Source organism: Colobus angolensis, unplaced genomic scaffold (assembly GCF_000951035.1).
Source record: "Colobus angolensis palliatus isolate OR3802 unplaced genomic scaffold, Cang.pa_1.0 Scaffold105, whole genome shotgun sequence".
Taxonomy (NCBI): domain Eukaryota; kingdom Metazoa; phylum Chordata; class Mammalia; order Primates; family Cercopithecidae; genus Colobus; species Colobus angolensis.
The window spans coordinates 2201744-2224000 of NW_012111475.1; the positions used below are offsets into that span (position 1 = coordinate 2201744).

The 22257-nt window shown below is 45.1% G+C and overlaps 1 long non-coding RNA gene across 1 annotated transcript in view; it reads left to right on the forward strand.

Moving 5' to 3' along the window:
* LOC105513341 overlaps positions 1–22257 on the forward strand; it is a 152213-nt gene that overhangs the window by 120673 nt on the left and 9283 nt on the right. The window contains exons 2-3 of the long non-coding RNA XR_001002000.1: positions 7881–7978; positions 21147–21342. This is a non-coding gene — a long non-coding RNA (uncharacterized LOC105513341). The remainder of the gene's footprint in view (positions 1–7880; positions 7979–21146; positions 21343–22257) is intronic.

Genomic DNA, 22257 nt, shown 5'->3' on the forward strand with positions numbered 1-22257 from the left:
CCTTAGGGTGGCTAGTTAGCAGATGCCTGACCAAGCATTATTAGTATCCAGGCCCTGTGACTGCCTTGGGGGTTCACAATAGGAGCTCACAGGCTAATGAAGAGGCGATTGCGAGGCAGTCTAAAAAGCGCTATAACAAAAGTATGGGGTATGTATGACATTGAGGAAGGGTTGTCAGTCACGGCAGTTCACAGGAAAGGTAAACAATTAGGTGTGTATATTATAGAGGTCAGGAGATTGAGACCATCCTGGCTAACACTGGGAAACCCCGTTTCTTTTTTTTTTTGAGACGGAGTCTTGCTCTGCAACCCAGGCTGGAGTGCAGTGGCCGGATCTCAGCTCACTACAAGCTCCGCCTCCCGGGTTTACGCCATTCTCCTGCCTCAGCCTCCCGAGTAGCTGGGACTACAGGCGCCCGCCTTGTCGCCCGGCTAGTTTTTTGTATTTTTAAGTAGAGAAGGGGTTTCACCGTGTTAGCCAGGATGGTCTCCATCTCCTGACCTCGTGATCCGTCCGTCTCGGCCTCCCAAAGTGCTGGGATTACAGGTTTGAGCCACCGCGCCCGGCCCGTGAAACCCCGTTTCTACTAAAAAATACAAAAAACTAGCCGGGCGAGGTGGCGGGCGCCTGTAGTCCCAGCTACTCGGGAGGCTGAGGCAGGAGAATGGCGTAAACCTGGGAGGCGGAGCTTGCAGTGAGCTGAGATCCGGCCACTGCACTCCAGCCTGGGCGACAGAGCGAGACTCCGTCTCAAAAAAAAAAAAAAATAAAATAAAATAAAATATAATACTAAAAATATTCAAATAATGCAAGAGAAGGCAGGAAAGGGGAAACAGGAGCAAGAAACAGGGGAAAAACTAATGAAACAATAGATCTAAATTTAATCATGTCAGTTAAATGACATAGAATCACATGAAATACAAATGCTCTTAACACACCGAGAGTGTCAGAGTGGAAAATAACAAGAAAACAACATCCCACCTCTATGTTGTCTATGAGACAGACTTTAGATATAAAGATACAAATAGGTTTAGGTTAAAAGTAAATAATGGAAAATATATACCATTCAAACAGTAATGAAGTGATATAAAGTGGCGTGGCCAATATGGAAAAAATCTGGTGGTTCTATTTAAAATAGAATTATTATACAATCTAGCAATTTGACTTCTGGGTATAGATCTAAAAGAATTGAAAACCAGTTCCCAAGAGATATTTGTACTCTCATGTTCACAGCATTATGTACAATAGCCAAGAGGTAGAAGCAACCCAAATATGCATAGACAGCTGGATGGATACATGAAATATGGCTTAGCCACACAGTGGAATATTATTCAACCTTAAAAAGGAGGGGAATTCTGCTACAACATGGACGACTCTTGAGGAAATTATGCTAAGTGAAATGAGCCAGTCAAAAAAGACAAATGCAGTATAATTCCATTTGTATACGGTGTCTAGAATGGTCAGATTTATCGAAGAAGAAAGTAAAATGGTTGATGGGGCTGTCGGGAGGAGAAAATGGGTGAAATGTTGCTTAATGAGTACAGAGTTTCAGTTTTGCGAGATAAAAACGTTCTGGAGATGGGTTGCGCAACTAAGTATATGTGAATATACTTAACACCACTAAACACTATTGAACACTTAAAAATGACTAAGATGGTAAATTTTATGTGTAGTTTACTATAATTTAAAAACATCGCTGAAGTGGTTAGATTAATATCAGAAAAGATAGACTTCATAACATGGAAAGTTACCAGGGATAAGAAGAATACTACAGAAGAGCAAAAGCGTCAATTCACCAAAAGACATTACAATTCTAAACATGTATGAATCCTACCATAAAACCTGAAAATAAGTAAAGCAAAAATTGACAGAACTGGAGGATGAAATAGAAAACACATCATAGTTGGAGACTCCGACGTGCCTCTCTCAGTGATTGATACAACTAGATATAAAATCAATAAGGTTATAGAAGACCTAAGCAACTCTAGTAACCAGCTTGACCTAATGAACACTTTTAGACAAAGTCCATAGCAGAATACTTATTCTTTTTAAAAGTGACATTCCGAGTGTACAACAGGTCCTTCCAGCCTTTCTTTCTTCTTTAGCTCTTCATTCATATAATTATTTCTCTCTTCCTGTCTCTTTCTCTCTCCCCCATCTACTGCTCCCTTTTCCACTTATTTTGTTACTCTCTTCCTTTTCCTCCAATCTCATTGCTTTTTCTCTTTCTCCTACCCTTTAATATATTCTATCTAGTACTAATTTCATACAATTAGATGCTTACTGTTTTTAATTTAAAAACGAAGTGAATGTTTTCTTAACGAAAAATAAACAGTTTTAAATTAAGTTGACTTTTTGTGTGTGAGGTGTTGAGTTGATTTCTCCCCCTAGATCTGGCCCTGACTATTTGCTTTAAATTACTTTGGAAATTCATAGCAAGACCATTTATGACTGCAGTTGCTGGGAAAGGAAGGCTTCCTGGAGGAGGTAGAATTTGGAGTTAGATAAAGCTTGGATTGATAAGGGTGGTTTAAGAGGAACTCCATTTTAGTTTATCTCTCTGTGTTCAAAGCATGTAAATGATCTGTTTGTTCACATGGCATCGAATGAAGTGAATGCATAAATGTGGGCACCCCTCCTTTCTCCATCTCACAGCTGCCATTTTTGGGGAAGAATCTCTCCTTTCTTAAGTGGCCTTTCCCCTCACTTTTCAGAGCCAGGCCATCTGTGATAACTAGATTTTCCCCTGCTGGAACTCTCCATTTTGCCTAACTGCTTACCATTGTCAGGTATGCAATTAGCTTCCCACTTCTCTGGGAGCTGCCAGCTCATTATTTGTTTGTCTCTGGATGCCCTGCAGCCTCTGCTGCTCTGTCTCACTGGCCTTGGATCAGGCTCCTATGCATGACCTGGCAGCATGCCACCTGCTTCCTGAGGCTCCTGGAGACCTCTTCCTGTCCTTCTGTCTCTCTAAGTGAGGGATGCTTTCCTCTCTTGGACTGGGAGGCTGCTTTCTTAAGCACCTTCTGCTGTCTCATTGTGTGTGCATGTGGATGTTTGCACTTATGGAAGTGTGTGTGCATGTGCCAGAGGAGGATGTGCTCATGAAATAATAACCTGACCATGCAGCTTAAATCGACAGCATATGCTTGGTGGTACAAATGAAGACCCATCTGGAATCTCCATCCCAGCCTACTACTTCTCACAGGGCCAGTCTGTCCTGTGAGTTCCTATATGTTTATCAGTTTCACATAGAATCTGAGCTGTGATTTGCAGGGACCCAGGAGGATCTCTCTACTCCAAAACTCCACTGGGGCCTGAAGTTTTGCCATTGGCATTTCTTAATTTGGGTTGAGCATTGCCTTCTAGAGACTCCCTTTTAAAAGTGCAAATACTTCTGGAAGGAGGCACCCAGAGCCAGAAAGATGGGGTATTATAAGATTAATTCCCTTCATATTTTTACAGACAAGGAAGGAAAGCTATGTGCCGGTGATGTTTCTGAGGTCACCTGGCAAGTACCTGGCAGAGCCCTGGTTCATTAGTCATCGCCTACCTGAATCACAGGGCACCACCTTCGCAATGTGCCCTAAAGGCATTCACCACAGTCTTCTTCACCTAATGGGGCCGTTATTGGGAACATGATGGGCAAGACCAATTGGAACAAAAGGTACTGATAATGTTGATAAATTTGGACTTTTCCATAACTTAGGGAACTGGTTTTCTGTCTAGACCAGTGCTATTCAATGGAAATATAATGTGAGCGACAAACATGAGCCATGTATGCAATAAAAAACTGTCTAGTAGTCACATTAAGCAAATAATAGGAAAAAAAGGGAAAAAACAAAACAGGTAAAATTAATGTTAATAATTTATTAAACTCAACCCAATATTATAAAAATATTATTTTAACATGTACTCTAAAAATGCGCTTTTAAAAAAATTAATGAGATATTTTGCTGTTTTTTTTTTAACAAGATCTTTGAAATGCAGGTGTATTTTACATTTAAGCTCATCTCAATTTGCACTAGCCACTTCCAGAGTTCAATAATAGCACATGTGACTAGTGACCTCTGTATTGAATGGCAGCTCTAAACCATCCCTTTAGGAGGATTCTCTACCTATCCCTCTGACCAAGGCATTGTCTGCACATGCCTTTCTCTTCCAGACCTGATGTTCACAGGCCTGTAGGTACCATAGGAACCATCCAATCTGAGGACTTCACCTTCTATCCCATAGAATCCTCAGAGATGCAGACAGGGGTGGCAGATTGGGGAGAGGAAGGGTGCCTGTGGCTTTGCTTCCAGTCATGTGCATTGCTGTTATATGGGTGCCCTGATGAAGATCTGCAGATTACCTTATCAAGTGTCACCTAAACTAATCCCCACAAAAGAACAAACTGCTTAAAGATATCCCTACGACAAAATAATATCTGTAAGGCAAACCCAAGTGGATGGTGAGATATAGCTGAACTGGCATTTTCTTACTCCCATGACAAACTCTTGGTCAGCAGTGTGAGGAAACTACAACAGCAGTGGTAGAGCCAGCTTCTACATTTCAAAACTATCAGTAAAGTTATATGAAATGTGAATGTATATCCACCGTCATTAACAAAGAACTTCACTCTAAGAATGGTTTATGGCTTGGTGTATTAGTGTGTGGTATGTCTAATTTGTTGCATATGTTTTATCATGTAGGCAATACATTTGTTTCATAGGTGGACACAATTTAGACATAAATACAGACTTTGAAAACATTAGTTGAATCAGGTCACTCTGCTCAAAAGCCTGCAACGGCTCCCCACTCCGCTCAGGGGAATCCCCAAGGCCTATGATGGCCAGTGGGTACCTCACCATGTGCCTGCCTCACCATGTTTCTGATGCCATATCCTACCACTCTCACTGCCTTTCTCTCTGCTCCAGCCACACTGGCCTTTTTGCTGTTGACCATTTTTTTATTATACCCACGACAACAAAATCCATTCAGTTTTGCACAATTTTGAACTTTTTAGAAGTGCAGTCATGCTGTATAAATTCTGCTATCTTAATCAATTTCATATTCTGAAGATTCATCCATGATATTGTATGTATCTATAATTCATTCATTTTCACTATTGTATAGTATTCCAGTATGTAATTGTACCTCATTTAAAAAGACATTCTCCCACTGTAGCTTCTAGTTGCTTTTTTTCTGTTCAAACTGGGCCACTATGAACATTTTGTCTTTGGATGTGTGTCCTAGGCTCATGTGCCCACATGCACTTAAGTCATAGGTGTACACATTATGTACATGCCTTTTGTCACTACCTTTATATATGCTTGTCAGTAAGCTTGGAATCTCTTCCTTCTCTGCCAAACTCCTGCTGGTATTTTAAGACCAACTCTCATGTCATCTTTTTTGAGGAGCCTTCCTCTCTGTGTCTTGAAACTTACCATTTGTCAAAAGATACAATTTCAACACATTGAGTTTAAAGGTGTGATTGGCTTTTATTAGCAATTCTTGAATCAGGCAGCATCCCTTCTAGAAAACATATATCAGCTCTGATGACCTGAGTAGAGGGAATTGGCTTTACAGGCAGAAAATGCTGAAGAAACCAAAACCAAGGAACTTTTTCAAACCAGACTTTTTCAAAGTTGTGGGGTTCACAGAGAGGACTTCTTTATCATGCCTGCTCAAGTAGACTGCCTGGTTGCTGTAAATCTTCCTTCCTTCCTTCCTTCCTTCCTTCCTTCCTTTCTTTCTTCCTTCCTTCTTTCCTTCTCTCTCTCTCTTTCTTTCTTTCTTTTTCTTTCTCTCTCCTCTCTTTTCCTTTCCTTTCCTCTTTCTCTCTCTCTTTCTCTTTCTCTTTCTCTCTCTCTCTTTCTTCTTTTTCTTACTACTAGCCCATTTTAAAGGTATGTTTGATTATGTGGTATCTAGCATGAGTGGCTCCATTGTGATTTGGTCTGGTCTCTTGGGGCTTAGTGCAGGAGCTCACCAAAACAATGGCCATCCATACATTTTAGCACTTGTATGTGATGCATCCTAGCATACCTCTCTCTCATACCTCTGTACATTAAGTGTAGTGTATTTCTCTTAAGTAACCTCTGCTGCTATTATTCCATTTAGGCTGCTGTAACAAAATACCATAGATTGGGTGGCTTACAAGCAATAGAGATTTATTTCTCACAATCTGGAGGTTGGGAAGTCCAAGATCAAGGTGCCAGCAGATTCAGTGTCTGGTGAGGACCTACTTTCTGGCTCATAGATGGTGCCTTCCTGCTGTGTTCTCACAGAGGGAAGGGGTGAGGGGGTTTCTCTTGAGCCTCTTTTATAAGATCATGAATACCATTCATGAGGGTTCTGGCCCCATAACCTAATCACTTCCAAAAGCCCCACATCCTAGTACCATCACTTAAAGCGGTTAGGATTTCAACATATGAATTTGTAGGGACACACACATATACCATAGCATCTGCTTAAAGCCCAAACTTCTGGCTTAAGGCAAGCTCTCTGCTCACCCTCTGATGCATGCTAATCAATGTCTGAGGCCCAGTGAACTTTTACGGTTGACCGGCTTCTAGCTATCACTTCTGCTGTCACCTATTGAGTTAGACACATACCATGAGCTCCGAAACCTGCCTAGCCTAATTCCACCTGTTATAGTAGTTGCACGATCTAACTGAGTGCAGCACAGACCAATGAAATACAGGGGAAAAAGAGTGAGAGTTGTTTTTATACAACTTAAAAGTTGAATGCTTCAGGAAGACACATGGAAAAGCTGATGCGTGAAGGGGTTTGAGAAAGCTCATTTTCATGAGATGCTATTATGTGGTCATGTGTATATCTCCTCAAGACTGAACTCAAAGACAGAGACCATGGTGGCCCCACCTTTGTGCCTCATGTTCCAACCGATGGCCTGAGATAGAGTAGGAGTTGATGAATGGATGTTGATCAAGAAATGAATGAATAAATCAATGTTGAGATTTTAAAAGGGAGAAAAGGCTCCCTAAATATGAGTCATGAAAACAAACTGCTGGAAAATTAGGTGTGGGTGAAACAACTGTAAAAGATTGGAAAACAACCTGTAAAAATCTCAAGGTTTTCTGCACTTGAACTGCATTAGCAAGTGTCCTTAAATTCTCACTCCAATTTAAAGAAAAAGAAATAGGCAACTCATAGTCTACACGTTATGGATGTTGTTTGTGAATGAAAGAGGACATGGAAATTCAACTAGCAGACCCACAACCAAAGAAATTATCTTGGCCTTTTAAGGAACAGGTGAATTAGTACGTGTGTGTGTGTGTGTGTGTGTGTGTGTGTATTTTTTAAGTTGAAAAAATGTTTAAGGGGTGTATGTTAGTAGAGTCACAGCAGGGAAAAAATTACATGCTCAAATTAGATACTTTGAAGAGGGTTTAATAAAGTAAGAGGATTGCTTATAAAACTGTGGGTAGAAATTAGGAAAACTACAGGATAGGACCTCAAGTTGGGGGAATGCAGAAAGGCTCCTGACAGCAGCTGAGCTTCGGGATGAGGGAGGCAGCCAGTGTGCCAAGGTGCTGCAGGAGGGAAACGGAATTAAATGCCCTGGCCTCTCCCTTCTTTCTTCCTGCAAGCTTCTACTAGTGTCTCTTATTGTACAAACCCAACAGGAAGGAAGAAGGAACAGGAGTCCGTTGATGCAGTCCATAGAGTTGAAACCCCCAGTGTAGAAGGCAGACAGAGAGTGGAGGAGAACGGATCAGGGGCAAGTGGAAGTTGTCTAGCATGGTAGGAATTTTTATGATTCTCCACTTTGATATTTTCGATTTTCTGACAAACTGAGTTTAAGTCCTGCCAGATTCAAGGGCTTCTACTTTGTTACTTTTTGTTTTTTGAGACAGTCTTGTTCTGTCAACCAGGCTGGAGCGCAGTGGTATGAATATGGTTTATTGCGGCTTCAATATCCTGGGTTCAGGCGATCCTCATGTCTCAGCCTACTGAGTAGCTGGGGCTACAGGCATGTGCCACCACATCTAACTAATTTATTTTATTTTATTGTAAAGACAAGGTCTTGCTATATTTCCCAGGCTGGTCTCGAACTTGTGGGCTCAAGTGATCCTCCTGCCTTGGCCTCCCAAAGTGCTGTGATTACAGGTGTGAGCCACTGCACCTGGCCTCTACTTTATTTGTTTTCATGTTTATCTGTTCCACTAGACTGTGACTATCTAGAGGCAGGGACTCTATCTTGGGCATCTTTGGATCTCCAGGCCTGGCCCAGGGCTTGGCATGAGGAAGAAACTCAATAATTAGTTGAATAAATACTGAATACATTGTAAGAAAAATTACTTGTCAAAAAAATCAGTAACCTAATACTTATTCATTTAAGAAATACTTGTTGAGTTCCTACAACATGCTGGATGCTGTTCTAAACAGAGAATATGGTGGTAAACAACAAGGCTACAGTCTAGTGATGAAGGCATCCAACAAATGCTTTCACTCATTCAACATTTATTGAACCACAACAATGTGCCAGACACTGTTCTAGATTCTGGGGGTTCAATAATGAACAAGATAAAGCCACTGCCCTCACTGAACTTGCATTTGAGTGAGTATGTTTTGCCCTTAAGTAGCCATCTTTAAAGTTGAAGGTAAGCACAGGGGTACCGGTTTTTTAGAAAGCAAAGCAGGTCTGTGGCTCCTGATAGATGAGAGGCAAGCAGGATGCCACTGTAGGTCATGGAAAGACAATCCCCTGAGCTGGATGGAAGCCACAGCTTGGAGTGAATGTCCTTATGAGTCAAGGGTGTCCTTGCTAACCACATCTGATCCCTTGGCATTGGGGGATTGGGATGGGTCCCAAGTAAGAAAATCTGAGCTTTTCACACTTCTCCAATGACAAGGCCTTACACACAGTAGGTCACTTAATTTCTGTGGGATTAAGTGACTCTTACCAGTCATTTATCAAGATGTGGGCTCCTAGAAATGGATCTTGAGAGATGAAGGACTAGTTGGACCCCAGTGGAGCCCTGGCAGAGGAAGGGGGATAACATTGCCTTGTTTAGATGCTCTGGATTTTTTTAGAGCATGTGTCATTGGCTGTGTATGCTGGAGCCAGCCTTTTCTGGGAAGCTAAAGGGTAGACTGAACACAGCCTTGTATCATAATAATATTCCCCATTCTCCTAAGCCTTGGGAGTCTGTATTCCTCTTATGTGTAAGTACCAAATTGCAGGGGAAATGGTATTTCTCTGCATATAAGGAAATACCTTCCATGGGATTTTCCAGGGATGGGAGGCTGGATTCTGGTTCTACATTTCTCTCATCTTGGTGTGAGGCCTTCAGGACTCAGCTGGATGAAGTAATCTCTTAGTGTCCCTTTCAACCTCACCATTCTCTCTCTTGAGACATTTCTCTGATTCCCAGGACTTTGGCCATTGCAGTTGGGTTGCTCCTTCTCTCTCGTGTGTCTTTGGCCACCAAAGAAGCTCCTGTGAATCAGCAGGATTGGTTTTAAGCATTGGTGTTTGGAGACAGCTGCGTACCCAGTGTGATTTTTGCAGGCTCAGGGAAGGGACTTTCCTCCCTACGCAAGTCCCAAAATACCTCCTTTATCAGTCTTTTGGTGTTTGGGATTGCTTTACTGTGGACAAAGCCTTTCATTCCACAATGAAGGATCAAAAATAGAAATGAATGCACATGTGTTTGGCATTGCCCGTAACAAGCTGTTCTTGGCCTTCATGCTGTTGCTCGTGCTGTGCCCTCTGCCAGGAATATCCTCCCCATGCCCTCATTTCCCTTATACTGATCCTTTAAGAGTCAGTTTAGGCATTTCTTACCCTAGAGGATGCCGTAATTGGTTTCTCTTGATTGCAAGAAACATGGTTACTCAGAGTAGCTCAAATAAAGGCTGGTTGAGCGGGGTTGTGACACTCAGAACATGAACCCCAGGATGAAGATGAGGAGGGGACCTAACTATCTGCTTCTACCATCTGTCTCCCCTAAATAGGCTTTCAGATCTTGAAAGTAGGGGCTATGTCTTACTCGTTTTTGAAAGCTCAGACCTAGCACAAAGTCCACCTCTTAATAGATGTTTGTTGAATAAATGAATGAATGAATGAATAATTGAATCCTAAGTATGGATAGAAGATGTGGGCTCTGTCTTTTAGGTATTTATAGTCTAGTTGGGAACTAGAAAATAGGTAAAACGTTAAGTAATATAAGAGATAAGCGGTGCAAAACAATGGTTAAAAACTGGTACGAAGCTTGCAAGATGAACACATCAAAGGCATTTTAGGGGAGATAAGATTTAGTTAGCAAATAGCCCTGAGAAAGACTTCAGTTCATACTCACATGCAATTGACTAAGATGTTTGTGAGTGCAGAACACAGACTTTTAGTTGATAAATTGAAGTGAACATTGAACTAATGTATAATTTCCTAAAGTGTCCCACAAAGGGTGACTAGGGACAGCAAAAGGGAGCCAGGGAAGCCTCAGAGTAGGACTCAGGGTCCTTGTTACTTGACCAACAGCTGGCCTGCTGCATCAGGTGCCTTAGATCCCACGCCAATGCCCCTGGACTCATGAGTGACCCTTGTGGCCTTATCTTAGTGGCTGATCTGACAGGCAGAGCAAGGTGTGTGCTTTGCACCTGCTGAGTTACTGCTAGCTTCCTGTGGTGGATAAACAGGCAGGCCTCTGGGCAGCCCTCAGGACTCTACAGTGAACAAAGAAAGTCATTCAGATGTTTCCAGATTGTATTGAGTTAAATCAAAGGCCAAGAGAGCAGAGGTCTTTGCAGTTCTTTGTTTTAGAGGCTGGCCCCTGGGCGAGTCCCTTATCATACTCTCTTCTATTTAGATGTGTTTCTTTGAGACTTCCCGCAGAAAGTGATGCCCTTTGACAGGCTCCCTCGGCTTGCCAAGGATAAGCAGTGAGCAGTTGTGAGGGATTCCCTGGGTCTGTTCTCCCATAATGTTTATTGTCAGTCTTGCACACCTGAAACTTCATCTTTTCTTATACTCAAAATAGAGAAAGTGGGAGCCTAAGTGAACCCACTGAGCCTAGCCCCCTCAATGAGGAAACTGAGGCTCAAGAAAATGAATCTTTCTTCATGTTCATGTAGTGCTTTGAGTTTATCCTGTTTTGCCACATATGCTCACATGGTTTTCCATTTCCTTCATTAGACAGCCCTTTATGAAGGGCCTACAATGTGCCAGGCCCTGTTCTAGGCATTGGATGGGTGTATGGGTTTGGCTGCAAGTAACAATACTCAGCCAGTAGTGGCCTGAACTCTTACCAGAAAGGGGTCCCAATCCAGACCCCAAGAGGGGTTCTTAGATCTTGTGCAATAAAGAATTCAAGGCAAATCTACAGAGTAAAGTGAAAGCAAGTTTATTAAGAAAGTAAAGGAATAAAGAATGGCTACTCCACAGGCAGAAGAGTCCTGAGGACTGTTGGTGGCCCATTTTTATGGTTATTTCTTGATTATATGCTACCAAGGGGTGGATTATTGATGCATCCCTTTTTTAGACCATATAGGGTAACTTTCTGAAGTAGGGTAACTTTCTGACGTTGCCTCGGCATTTGTAAACTGTCATGGCACTGGTACGAGTGTAGCAGTGAGGATGACCTAAGGTCACTCTCATTGCCATCTTGCTTTTGGTGGGTTTTAGCTGGCTTCTTTCCTGCAAACTGTTTTATCAGCAAGGTCTTTGTTACTTGTATCTGTGCTGACCTCCTATCTCATCCTGTGACTTAGAATGCCTATCTGGGAATGCCACCCAGTAGGTCTCAGCCTTATTTTATCCAGCCCCTATTCAAGATGGAGTTGCTCCAGTTTAAACACCTCTGACAAAACAATGCAGACATTCACTATCTCATCTAAAATAAAAAAGAAGTCCAGGGCTGTGGTCCTTAGAGGCTGTAGGTTCCGCAGCTCAGCAGTGCCATCAAGAACCATTCTTGGTGCATCAGTGATATCTCTCCTCAGATGGCAAGATGGCCATCACAGCCCCCAACAACATCCTAATATCCTAATGCTCAAAGACAGAACAGGGACCTTCACTTTGCTTTTTTTTTTTTTTTTCATAGGGGAAGAACACCTTTCCTAGAAGTGCCCAGCTGCCTTCTCATTATAACCCAGTGACCGTATCTGGATCACATTCCTGTTTCTAGACCAGTCACAGGCAAACCAGAATGGGATGCCATAACTGGCTGCCTTGGGCCAATTGTGATGTGCTGTTCATGGGAAAAGCAGTGAGTCTATCATGTCCACTAAGAGCCGAGGCTCTGGAGCCTGATGGCCACAGTTCAAATCATGGCTCCATCACTTCTGAGTTACATAACCCTGGGCAAAGGAGCTTAACCTTTTGTTCCTCAGTTTTCCTATTTGTAAAATGGTGATAATGATACTTCACAGGTTGATGTAAGGATTAAATGTTTAATGTACATAAGGTGCTTAGCACAGTACTTGGCTCCTAGTAAAGGGTAATTACTAATTATCTATTGTATATTTCAAAGGAGCTAGAAAATAGCAATTCAAATGTTTCTAGCATGAAGAAAAGACGAATATTTAAGGCAATATCTATCCCAAGTATAATGATTTCATCTTTACAAGTTATTCAAATGTGTTAAATTATCACATGTATCCCCAATGTATGCACAACTATTATGTATCAATAAAAAATAAAATTGTTTAAAGTTAAAAAAAAAATAACCATCATCCTCAAGACTGAGCAATTTCTTGCTTGAATAAAATCAGGAAAAGGTCCTAGGTGTTGGGTAGGCAACTCCAGTGCCTGCCACGTGCGGTTGCCTTCCAGTTCACAGACAAGTAAGCAAGCAATGTTGAAATCTTGTGCGATGGTACCAGATACTGTGCACTGCCCCCCTCAAAAGGAGGGGTGCCTGGTCCAGACTTGGGGGATGTCAGAGAAGGCTTCTCAGAGGCAGTGGCACCGATGTAGGATTTCAAAATATATAGCAGTGGCTTGGCAAAGGCAGAGTGTGGGTGGGTGGGAAAGGAAGGTTCTCCAGGCAGAGGCAGCAGTGGGCCTAGAGACACTGGAGCATGGTGCTCTGTGGTGTATGTAGGACAAGTACACGCAATTGATTGTGCCCAGAGAGTGAAGTGAGAACCAGGGGTGGCTCTAGACGTATGTGCTGCCAGGCTGGGGAGGGCTTGGATACCAAGCTAAGGGGTTTGTGTCTTTTCCCACAGGCTATGAATTTTAAGCTGGAGGTAGCCTTAGATTTTTATTTTTGGTCAGTGACTCAGGCTGCAGCGAGAAGGATGGATGGGGGGTGGTGGGACCTAGGTAGGAGGCTACAGCAATATTCAAGAGGACTAGCACAACAGCCTGAACTAGGGCACGTACTGGAGGGCTGGAGAGAGAGAGACAGAGCGAGCAAGAAAGTGAGAAAGTGGGATGGGAAAGGGAAAGCGGGGAGATAAATACAGGTAGGAGGATGGAGAGAAATGGGGGATGGTGCATTCAAGTTTGGCCAAGTTGGGTCTAGAGGCAGCTGGAGATGTCAGCAGACCATCACATGCACAGAGTCTGAAGCCAGGAGAGAGACCTGGGCTGAAGACAGCAGATGCAGATGTTATCATCATGGAGGAAGTAGATAATAGATAAATACTTGAGATAGATGAAATTGTCCTGGGAAAATAGAAATAAGAGCAACAACCCTGCAGCTCTGAGCATGGCTTGGATTGCCAAAATGTTCTGTTTTGTTTGGAAGCTTTGTCAGGCTGGGTATGGTTCAAGGCCTGTAGCCAGGCAAAGGTTTTGTTTGGTTGCTGTACAAGCAGCTATTGTTTAATGCTCAGCCTGCTGGGTGAATTTCTGCACACTCCTTGTGGTTATTCAAATCTCTAAGCCCTGATGTGGTGTGAGAAGAGAGATAGGTTGAAGGTGGAGACCTGTAGAACACCAGCATTAACAGCGCAGCTTGAGGAGGAGATCAAAGGGAATGTTAGGGAGGTGAGAAGGAACACACAAGAATGTCCCAGGACCCAAGGGAGGTCATGAATGCACTTCATGTGTTAGTCTCTTCAAATGGACTGCAGATCCTAGCAGACGTATTACATATTTCTCTTCTGTCCCAGCAGAGTCCCACTGTCATCTATTTGGTATATTAAATTATATTGAGAATCTGTATTAACTTGTAGTAAGAATCAAGATCCACAGTAGAGAGGACGGGGAAGCGGGTTATCTTCCTGACCATCCCCTGTGGGTGGGGTTAATGTCAGAGGTTCTGGGCCACACAGAGCTGAGGTTGAGAACTGACTGTCTGTGATGTTGGGCAGCTTACTCAGTGACTCTGGGCCTTAGCTACCCGATCCATCAAACAGAGATACTAACACCTACCGTAAGGATGTTCAGACAATTAAATGAGATACTGCATGCTAATATTCAGCATATGTGAATCCTGTCCAGTAGCAAGTGCTTGCTAAGTGGTAATCACTGTCGTCCCAAGGTCCTTGTCTAGCATCCAGCTCAAGATTGGAACTCTAGCATCATGTTTTGAATGAAGAAGGGAAAATAGTTTTGTTAGTGAAAAAAAACCTGAAGGAGCATGCGCTTGCCAAGAGTTAAGGGAGCCAGCATAGACCAGAATGTGAAAGATAAGCAGAGAACCATCTTGGGAAGAGCTCTGTAAGAACTCTCAACAAAGGCAACAGCACAAAAACAAAAGCAAAAGGATTCTCAATGAAGAACAGACTGGCCACAGGAAGCTGGTTATAGAGAGATCCAAAATGGAGGTGGAAACTGGCAAGAAGATCTCCAAGTCTGGGTCCTATAACTCTTCTGTATCGTTGCTGTTTCTTAGCAATTCAAATGTTTCTAGCATGAAGAAATGACAAATATTTTGTCATTTTGTCTTTGTGGAGTCTGCACTGCCTCCTTGACCATTCTGTCATGTTTATGTAGTTAACATGGTAGAAAGAACATGCACATTGGAGTCAGAGAACTCTAGGTTTGAGTCTCAGCGTTATCACTTACCCACCTGTGTGATCCTGTCAAAGTCATTTAACTCCCCATGCCTCAGTTTCCTCATCTGTAAAATGGGCTAATCCACTTCAGCCAGTTACTATGTGGTGTAAATGAGATTAGTGTGCATAAACCAGCAGGCACAATGCTGACACATAGTAGGCGCTCAGTAATTATTTTTGCCACGTTTTTCCTTGTGCCGTAAGTAAGGAAGTTTCTATGGCCCTTGAGAAGAGAGTCTTAAAAGCATATTTCATCCTGTCCAGAAAACCCGTTCTGAGGATGGAAAATTTTGCTGAGGAGTGAACTTGGAAGGATCATGTTTCCAGGGTCAGGGCAGAAAGGAAGAGGCCCAAGCCCTGGGGAAGGAATGGCATCAGGACACAGCTTGGTGGTGGTGACCCCCAACCACGGGCCCAGCAGGCCCTGTGGAACCCCCACATTGACTTCCCTATCTATGAAACAGTGCCAGTTACTCAGTCTCAGTGCTTCCTTCCCCTTCCCTGTCCCCTGAGGATCCCCTGCTGGGAACTCCAGTTGTGGCGGCTCCATAGCACCTCCTCTGCTGCCTCCCAGAGGTCACTTTCAGGATGGCCGTCCCAGCCAAGCCCTCCTTCCAAAATGCAAATGGCCTTAGCCCCTCTTCATCTGCCCCAGAGGCCACTTAAGAGGTCTGTGGGGGTCCAGACGGATATCTCTCAAAGGGCCCCTCCCACCGCCCAATATACTGGAACTCACAATTGTACAGCACTTGGAAGATATCAACGCTTTTGCATTCCCCATAATGTAGGCAGGGAAGCTATTTTACAGAAAAGGGAAATGGAGCCGCAGAGAAGAGGCCTGCTTCCGACAGCATGGCTAATACATGTTGGAACCAGGACTTGAACTCAGGAACTCCCAGCCCAGGGACATTCTGTTTTATAAATACAGAGGGCACAACATTCCATCCCTTTGACTTGTAATTAGTGGGTGTTGTTTGTATGGCTATGAGCTTTACTCATAGTTTTTGGTGCCAGGAGGGAATCCGTCTTCCTCCTCCACTACCCTTCCTCTCCCACACCACTGTTTCCCTGGGTCTCTAAAAGGTGTCCTGAAGGACAGAACTCCACCCCCACCTCCTAGAGGGCCTCACTGACCCTCCTGTGGATGCCTCTGTCTAACACCCAGGCTCAAAGAGTGAAACAATTTCCCAACCTGCTAACGGCACTGCTGGGAGCTCAAGAAAGCTATGCTTTCAGGTGATGCATTGTCATGCGTGTCTGCACGAACATCTCGGTCTCCTATAACAGCATCTGCCACAGCAGCAGCCCAGCTCAAATGGCAGGCAAAAAAACTTGTCTGGTGCATTCTATTAAAGAGAAGGAAGTTACCAGCATTGATTGAAATTCTCAGGTAGAGCGAGTACTGGGTGGCATTTGAAGAGGATAATTTAATTCAATAGTTTATATTCCACTTAAGTTCCTCCTCTATCTGACTGCTAGTAAACAGCTGCAAACTGCCTCAGCTGTCTTAGAGGTGAAGAGGAAATAGTCTAGAAAGTAAAATGGTGATAGCAGGACAGAACCTCAAGAGACCAAAAACTTCTGGGAAAATAGGCACAGGTAGCCTGGTGTGTGAAGGGTGGGTCCAGATGCAGGAGGCCCCATTCCCTCCTGGGCCCCCACTGTGCAATGATGAGCCCACAGTCAATGATCACTGATGCTTCTTGCTGCTCTGAACTCCACACTGTTACTGGGGAGCTGTGTGGTGTGAGGAAGGGAGCTGAGAATGTGGATTCAGAAAACCAGAGCTCAAACCTGGTCTTGGCTCTTACTTCTTGCAGGAACTTGGGGGCAATCCACACTGTCTGTCTCCCTCCAGGGTGCAATGAGAGGCAAAAGAAAGAATGTATATGATGGTGTCTTAGGCCCAGGAGGGCCAGTTGGATGTTAGTAGTTACTGTTGCATTGTTATTGGAACAGAGAAGCCCCCACAGGCCTGCTTCCCACCGGTCTCCTTGCCCAAGGGCCGGGGGTTCTGCAGGAGGGCCAGATCTGTGCTCAAGCCAGGCGGGTAGTCACCCTATGATTTGAAAAGTGCCCAAACTATGCCTGGCCCAGCAAAGCTTGCCTCCCCACAACGGACCTATTAAAGCATGGTAGTCTGTTGCCTTAAAGGGGTAATGGTGACATCTTCTCAGACCCTGACACCTGAGCCTCCTTCCCCTCCCTGATTGGTTGGTTGGCTCTCACCTTAGGAAGCAGAGAGGAGACAGTTGAAAGAGTGGGACCATCCTCAATTCACTTTCTCCTGTGTTCCTGGCACTGTTCTGGGGTGGGGGCGCAAGGCAGCGCTCATGTCATCTCTCCATTTGTTCCTCCATTGGTTTGGCAGGCACTGTGAGAGCATTGCCTATGGCAGGTGCTGAGGATGCAGAGATGAAGGGTGCGGCGGGAGCCCAGGAGCCTGGCGTCTGGCTGGGGGGCCCGGCACACACACAAAGGATCTGAGTCCTCCAGTTGGGCTTCCTAGTTCCTCTATAACCAGAAGCGAGGCTGCCCGCAGGCACCTCAGGAGTTCTGCCACCATCCAGTTCCTGCTCACTGCTTAAAAAGCCTAAATAATTGGAAAAAAGTGGTATGATCTGTTTAATACAACCATCTAGTTCAGTGCCACAGAGTTCACCTCCTACTCTTCATTGTCACAGGTAAACTGCGATGTCTTCTTCTATAACGGTAGCCCCATGCTGACAGTCTCGGGTTGCTTTCTGTAAGCGTCATTTGAGTTAAATATGTAAAGAAGTGGTAAGGAGGGGCAGACAGCCAGGGTTGGACCCCAGTCCCGAGGATGGCCTGGCAGCCTTGACGATCATGGCTGGTTGCGTGTGTGTGAGCCTCAGCCACATGAGGAAGATATTTGGAATGAGGGCACGTGAAACGACGGGTCCAGCATCACTTTAGGGGTGGGGAGCCATAGCTAAGGGAGGTGGTGAGAGCTGAGTTCAGCGTATCTGAAATATAAACTCTAAGAAAGATCACTCCTCACCATCCCAGTCTAAGTCAAAACCATCACACACCTGGACTGTTGCACCGGCTTGTGGTCCATCTCCCTGTTCTTACCCTTGTACCTCACCTTCTGCCGACTGTGTATGATCTGACCTGCTTCGCTCCCATTCTTTCCTAGCTCATTCTGCCCCATCCCTGGGCTTCCCTTCACAGATTAAGTGCATTGCAGCCTGCCCCACGCCCTTTGCACCTGCACTTCTGTTGTTCTAGTCCCCCCTCCTGAACATTAGGGCCCTGCTCAAATGTCACTTCCTCAGACTTTCCCCACTTAAAATCAGACCCCTTCGCCATTACATCCCAGGGCCTAGAAGAATGGCAAGCAGGTAGTAGGGATTGATGTGAAGGAATGAACTGCCCTAGTTAGAGGGGGGTGGGGAAACAGACCTCAGGACCCAGGAGCACAAGGTTGGGGAGGGACAGAGGACTTGTGCACCAAGATTTTGCCTGGCTGCTCTCTGGGTGCTGAAAGGGAGTGGAGGTCATGGAAAGAGGTGGGGAATGAGAGGTGTGGGGTGCCTGGGTCAGCGTGGCCAGCACCCCTGCTCTCCCCAGGGCCCTCCTGGCTGAGCTCATTCCCATTTTCCCAGCTTCCTTTCATGCTTCTTTCATTTCCACCCTACCAGCCACTCTGCGGGACTAATGAATAATGACAGGCCTGTAATTAGACTGACATTGGAGCCTGCATTGTCCCAGATAGTCACTCTACGAGGCAAAGGTCTGCTGTCGGCTCCCAGCCGGCACCTCAGCCTTTCCCTCCACATCCTTACTCACAGCCTTGACTTCCTGCAAAGCAACTTGCCTCCCAGATCCTGAACAGTCAGGTAGGAACCCGATGGGATGTTGGGACATCCTGTGTGACACAGAATTGGAGAGACATGGAGCACCTTTCAGCTGGTGCCAGCATGTCAGGCAGAGACAGAATGAGTGAAGAGCCCAGGGCTGGGATCGTGGCACTGCTGCTTCAGCTCCCAGGTCTCAATTTGGTCTTCCATAAGCCCTCAAAATGTTGGCCAAGATCAGCCGTTTTGTACTGCATTTGGAATGCCCTGGGAATGCAAGTTATTTGAGTTCTGCATGGAACCAGTGACAGCAAGAAGATTGTAATCATCACCTGGTTGGCAGGTTTTCACCGAGGTCTGTGGACACCTGTGGGGCTTCTGAAGGGAGCGAAGGGCACAGTGCCTGGCACATAGTAGGTGCTCACTCATTACTGACTGATGGACTTGAGAAAGGTTTTAGCATGAAACACATCTCAGTGGGAGAAAGTGGCCAGGACGTGGAGAGCTGGGACACTTGTGCAGACAGGCCAGGGGTTGGCTCCACCCTGCCCCTTGAAGCCTGCTCTTGTTCCTCCTGGAAATACCTGACAGCAGTAATTAGCAGGAGGTCCTTGAGTGTCCCCCTCTCCACTGCAGGCTTCCCCCACTAAGGGAGGGATGGTGTTTCATCTGAGTGACACCTCATTCAAATGGGAATGAGTCCTCAGTCTCATCCAGAGTGGAAGAAGCACTCATTGTCTCCTGATTCTGCTTTAAGACCATTGTCATTGCTCTGATGAGCCACGATGGTTCTGGCCTCAATGGGGGACATCATGGAGAAAGAGGTGGGCACAATGAGTCATGCAATAGCAGAGGCTGAAGAGGGCAGCAAGGGCCACTAGAAACCAAGAAGGAACCCCAGAGTGAGCCCCACTGAAAGAAAACCAAGAGTCACAGCGCAGCATAAGAGAAACTCGTGTCTCGCTGAAGTGACGGGAACTTCAAACGCAGCTCTTCTAGGAGTGGGGATCTGAGCCCCTCTGTCAAGCTGGCTCAAACACTGAGCGTGTGCATTGATCTCACATAAGGAGCAGTCCAAAGCAAGGACGGGCTTCAGGGCCTCATGGCTGAGAGCAGCAAAGGCAGAATTGGAAGCTGACTATAGGTCTGGGACCCTGACATGTAGTGGGGAGGTCTGGGCACCTTTCTCAGCTCACCCTGCTCAGCAGAAGCCCCTCTGGGCCTCAGTGAGGCAAGGGTGGCATCACAGCCTCTGTGGAGATGGGATGGGGCTGATGGCCTGTGTCCCTGGCTGTAAGGCTGATCATAACAGGGATGTCTATGGGGGAAGAGGGAAGGCAGCCTTCACAGAGGTCTGGGGTGGGTGCAGGGACCAAGTTTTGAAGGGATATCTGGAACAGGAGTAAAGTGAGCTATCGGGACCACGGAGTCAGGGGGGTAAAGGATCCAGGCCTCAGGGCAGGGCAGATATCTTATGAACTCAAAGACCACAAAATAAGGAAAGAAATTTCACAGAGAGGGGCAAGTATTTAATATCTACCATTTTTTAATCCTTAACATAGCCTTGTGAATTGACAGGGGAGAAAACAGAGAGAGAACCGTTAAATAATTTGTCCAAGATCATTCAACTGGGAAGTAGCAGAGCTGGGATTTGAACCCGTGCCCAAATCCATTGTTTTTCTACTTGCCAGATTGGTGAGGGTCATGGGGGAAGCTGCTGCTCAGTGAACATGGGTGTATGTGAGACTCACCCCAGATGCATTAGACGTCACGGCTGCAAAGTTGCTTCCAGACTCCACTGGCTGGCCAGTTGGGAGCCCAGGACTGTGCAGGCTATCTTGACCCAAACTAGTTGAGGGTCTGGATGGGCCAAGGGCAGACGGAAGGTTCTCACCCCTCTGAACAGGGCTGGCAGAGGTGACAGGAGCCATCAGAGGTATTAGTCTTTGTTTCAATAAAGTGGTTTATGCATTTTGTGAGCTTCTCAGCAAAACAATAAAGCAGTTTATGCGTTTGTGAGATGGGGATCAGAGGTGGAATTTCCTTTCTTCTCACCACCATGATCCAGTTTTTATTTCATTTTTATCCTGAGTATGTCCTTTCTCTTTCTCAGGCGGCTTCCACAAGCAACACCTAGTCTTTTGGGAGTCCTGGCGTGCTGTCATTGTTTACTTGATTTCTCAACACCTTTCTCCTGCCTGAACTGCTGCCTGACAAGGATTTTAAAAAATTATATTACTGTGATTTCCTTTGCTCTTTTATTTTCTCTCTTTTAACATGAAAGGAAATACGTCTTTATGCAATCACCCCACCTCTCATCTTGGTGGGCTGCTTCTTATCAAATAACAATCCTCTCACACCCCGAAGGTTTAACCAGAACAGCTGCAGGTGGGGCCAGGAAGGGCAAGAGTGGATCCCAAGATCCTCCAGGTTGACATGCCACTCCTGAAAACATTCTGCTTTAAACAGGAGCCACTTCGCTGCTCTGACAGGAATTTCTCTAACCCAAACATACTCTTCGACATAGAGAGATCGAGGCATGAAAAAATGGAACTTCTCAAGGGTAAGTTGTGTTTTTCAGTAGTAAGCTATTTACTGTTTTACTGTGTACATTTTAAGGTGTTGCAGGGAAATAAAGCTTCTCTAGCAGCCAGGATGTAAAAGAGCAAAAACTTTGCAAGTAGCTGTCACAGGATTCTTGGGTGTGCTGCCCAGAGCAGAGGGGACTTAAAAGAATGGTGAGTTTGGGGGTGAAAGGAAGGGGGAGTCTGATAATTTGTAACAAAGACACTCAAATAATTTAGGACTTTAACAATTTGACTGTCGTAAAGAATGTATTAGTTAGGGTAGAGGCTAAGGTGCTCTAACAAGGAAACATTCAAAATTCAGTGGGTTAACTTTTCTCTTATGTGGCCATCCAGAGAGAGGCAGCTAGTTCATGGTGGGCTGGTGGCCCAGCTCGTGAGGTTATCAGGGTCCCAGACTGCTTCTCTAGATCATTGCCCTTGTCTCCATAGTCCCTGCAGTTTCCTGGCACTGTGTCTGGGTGATATAGAGGTGTCAACACTGAAACGTTAGAAGGGTAAGACCCGGAAGTTGACGACATAATTTCTCCTTAAATACCCTGGGCAAGAACTTGGCCCTGTAGACAGCTGCTGGGGGGCCTGGGAAACTCCTGCTAGATGAGAGGCCAGAGCTGAAATCCGGGTTCCATTGGCGAAAGGAAGGGAACATGCATACGAGGGGCTGATATGTAGATTCTGCTACAGAAGAAAAAGTCTTCCAATCAATCCCTTATTTTAAGTTTACCTTTAAAAACAACAACAGACGAACACCCTCTCTCCTTTCCCGTAAAATACCACTTTAAATGAGCCACAGCAGTGAATTAAGGTGGCCTCAGAAAAAAGAGGTACCTCTTGCCCCTTCAAGCTGATCTCTAAACCCTTGCAGCTGCCTTGCTTGGCGGCACCCCATAGGA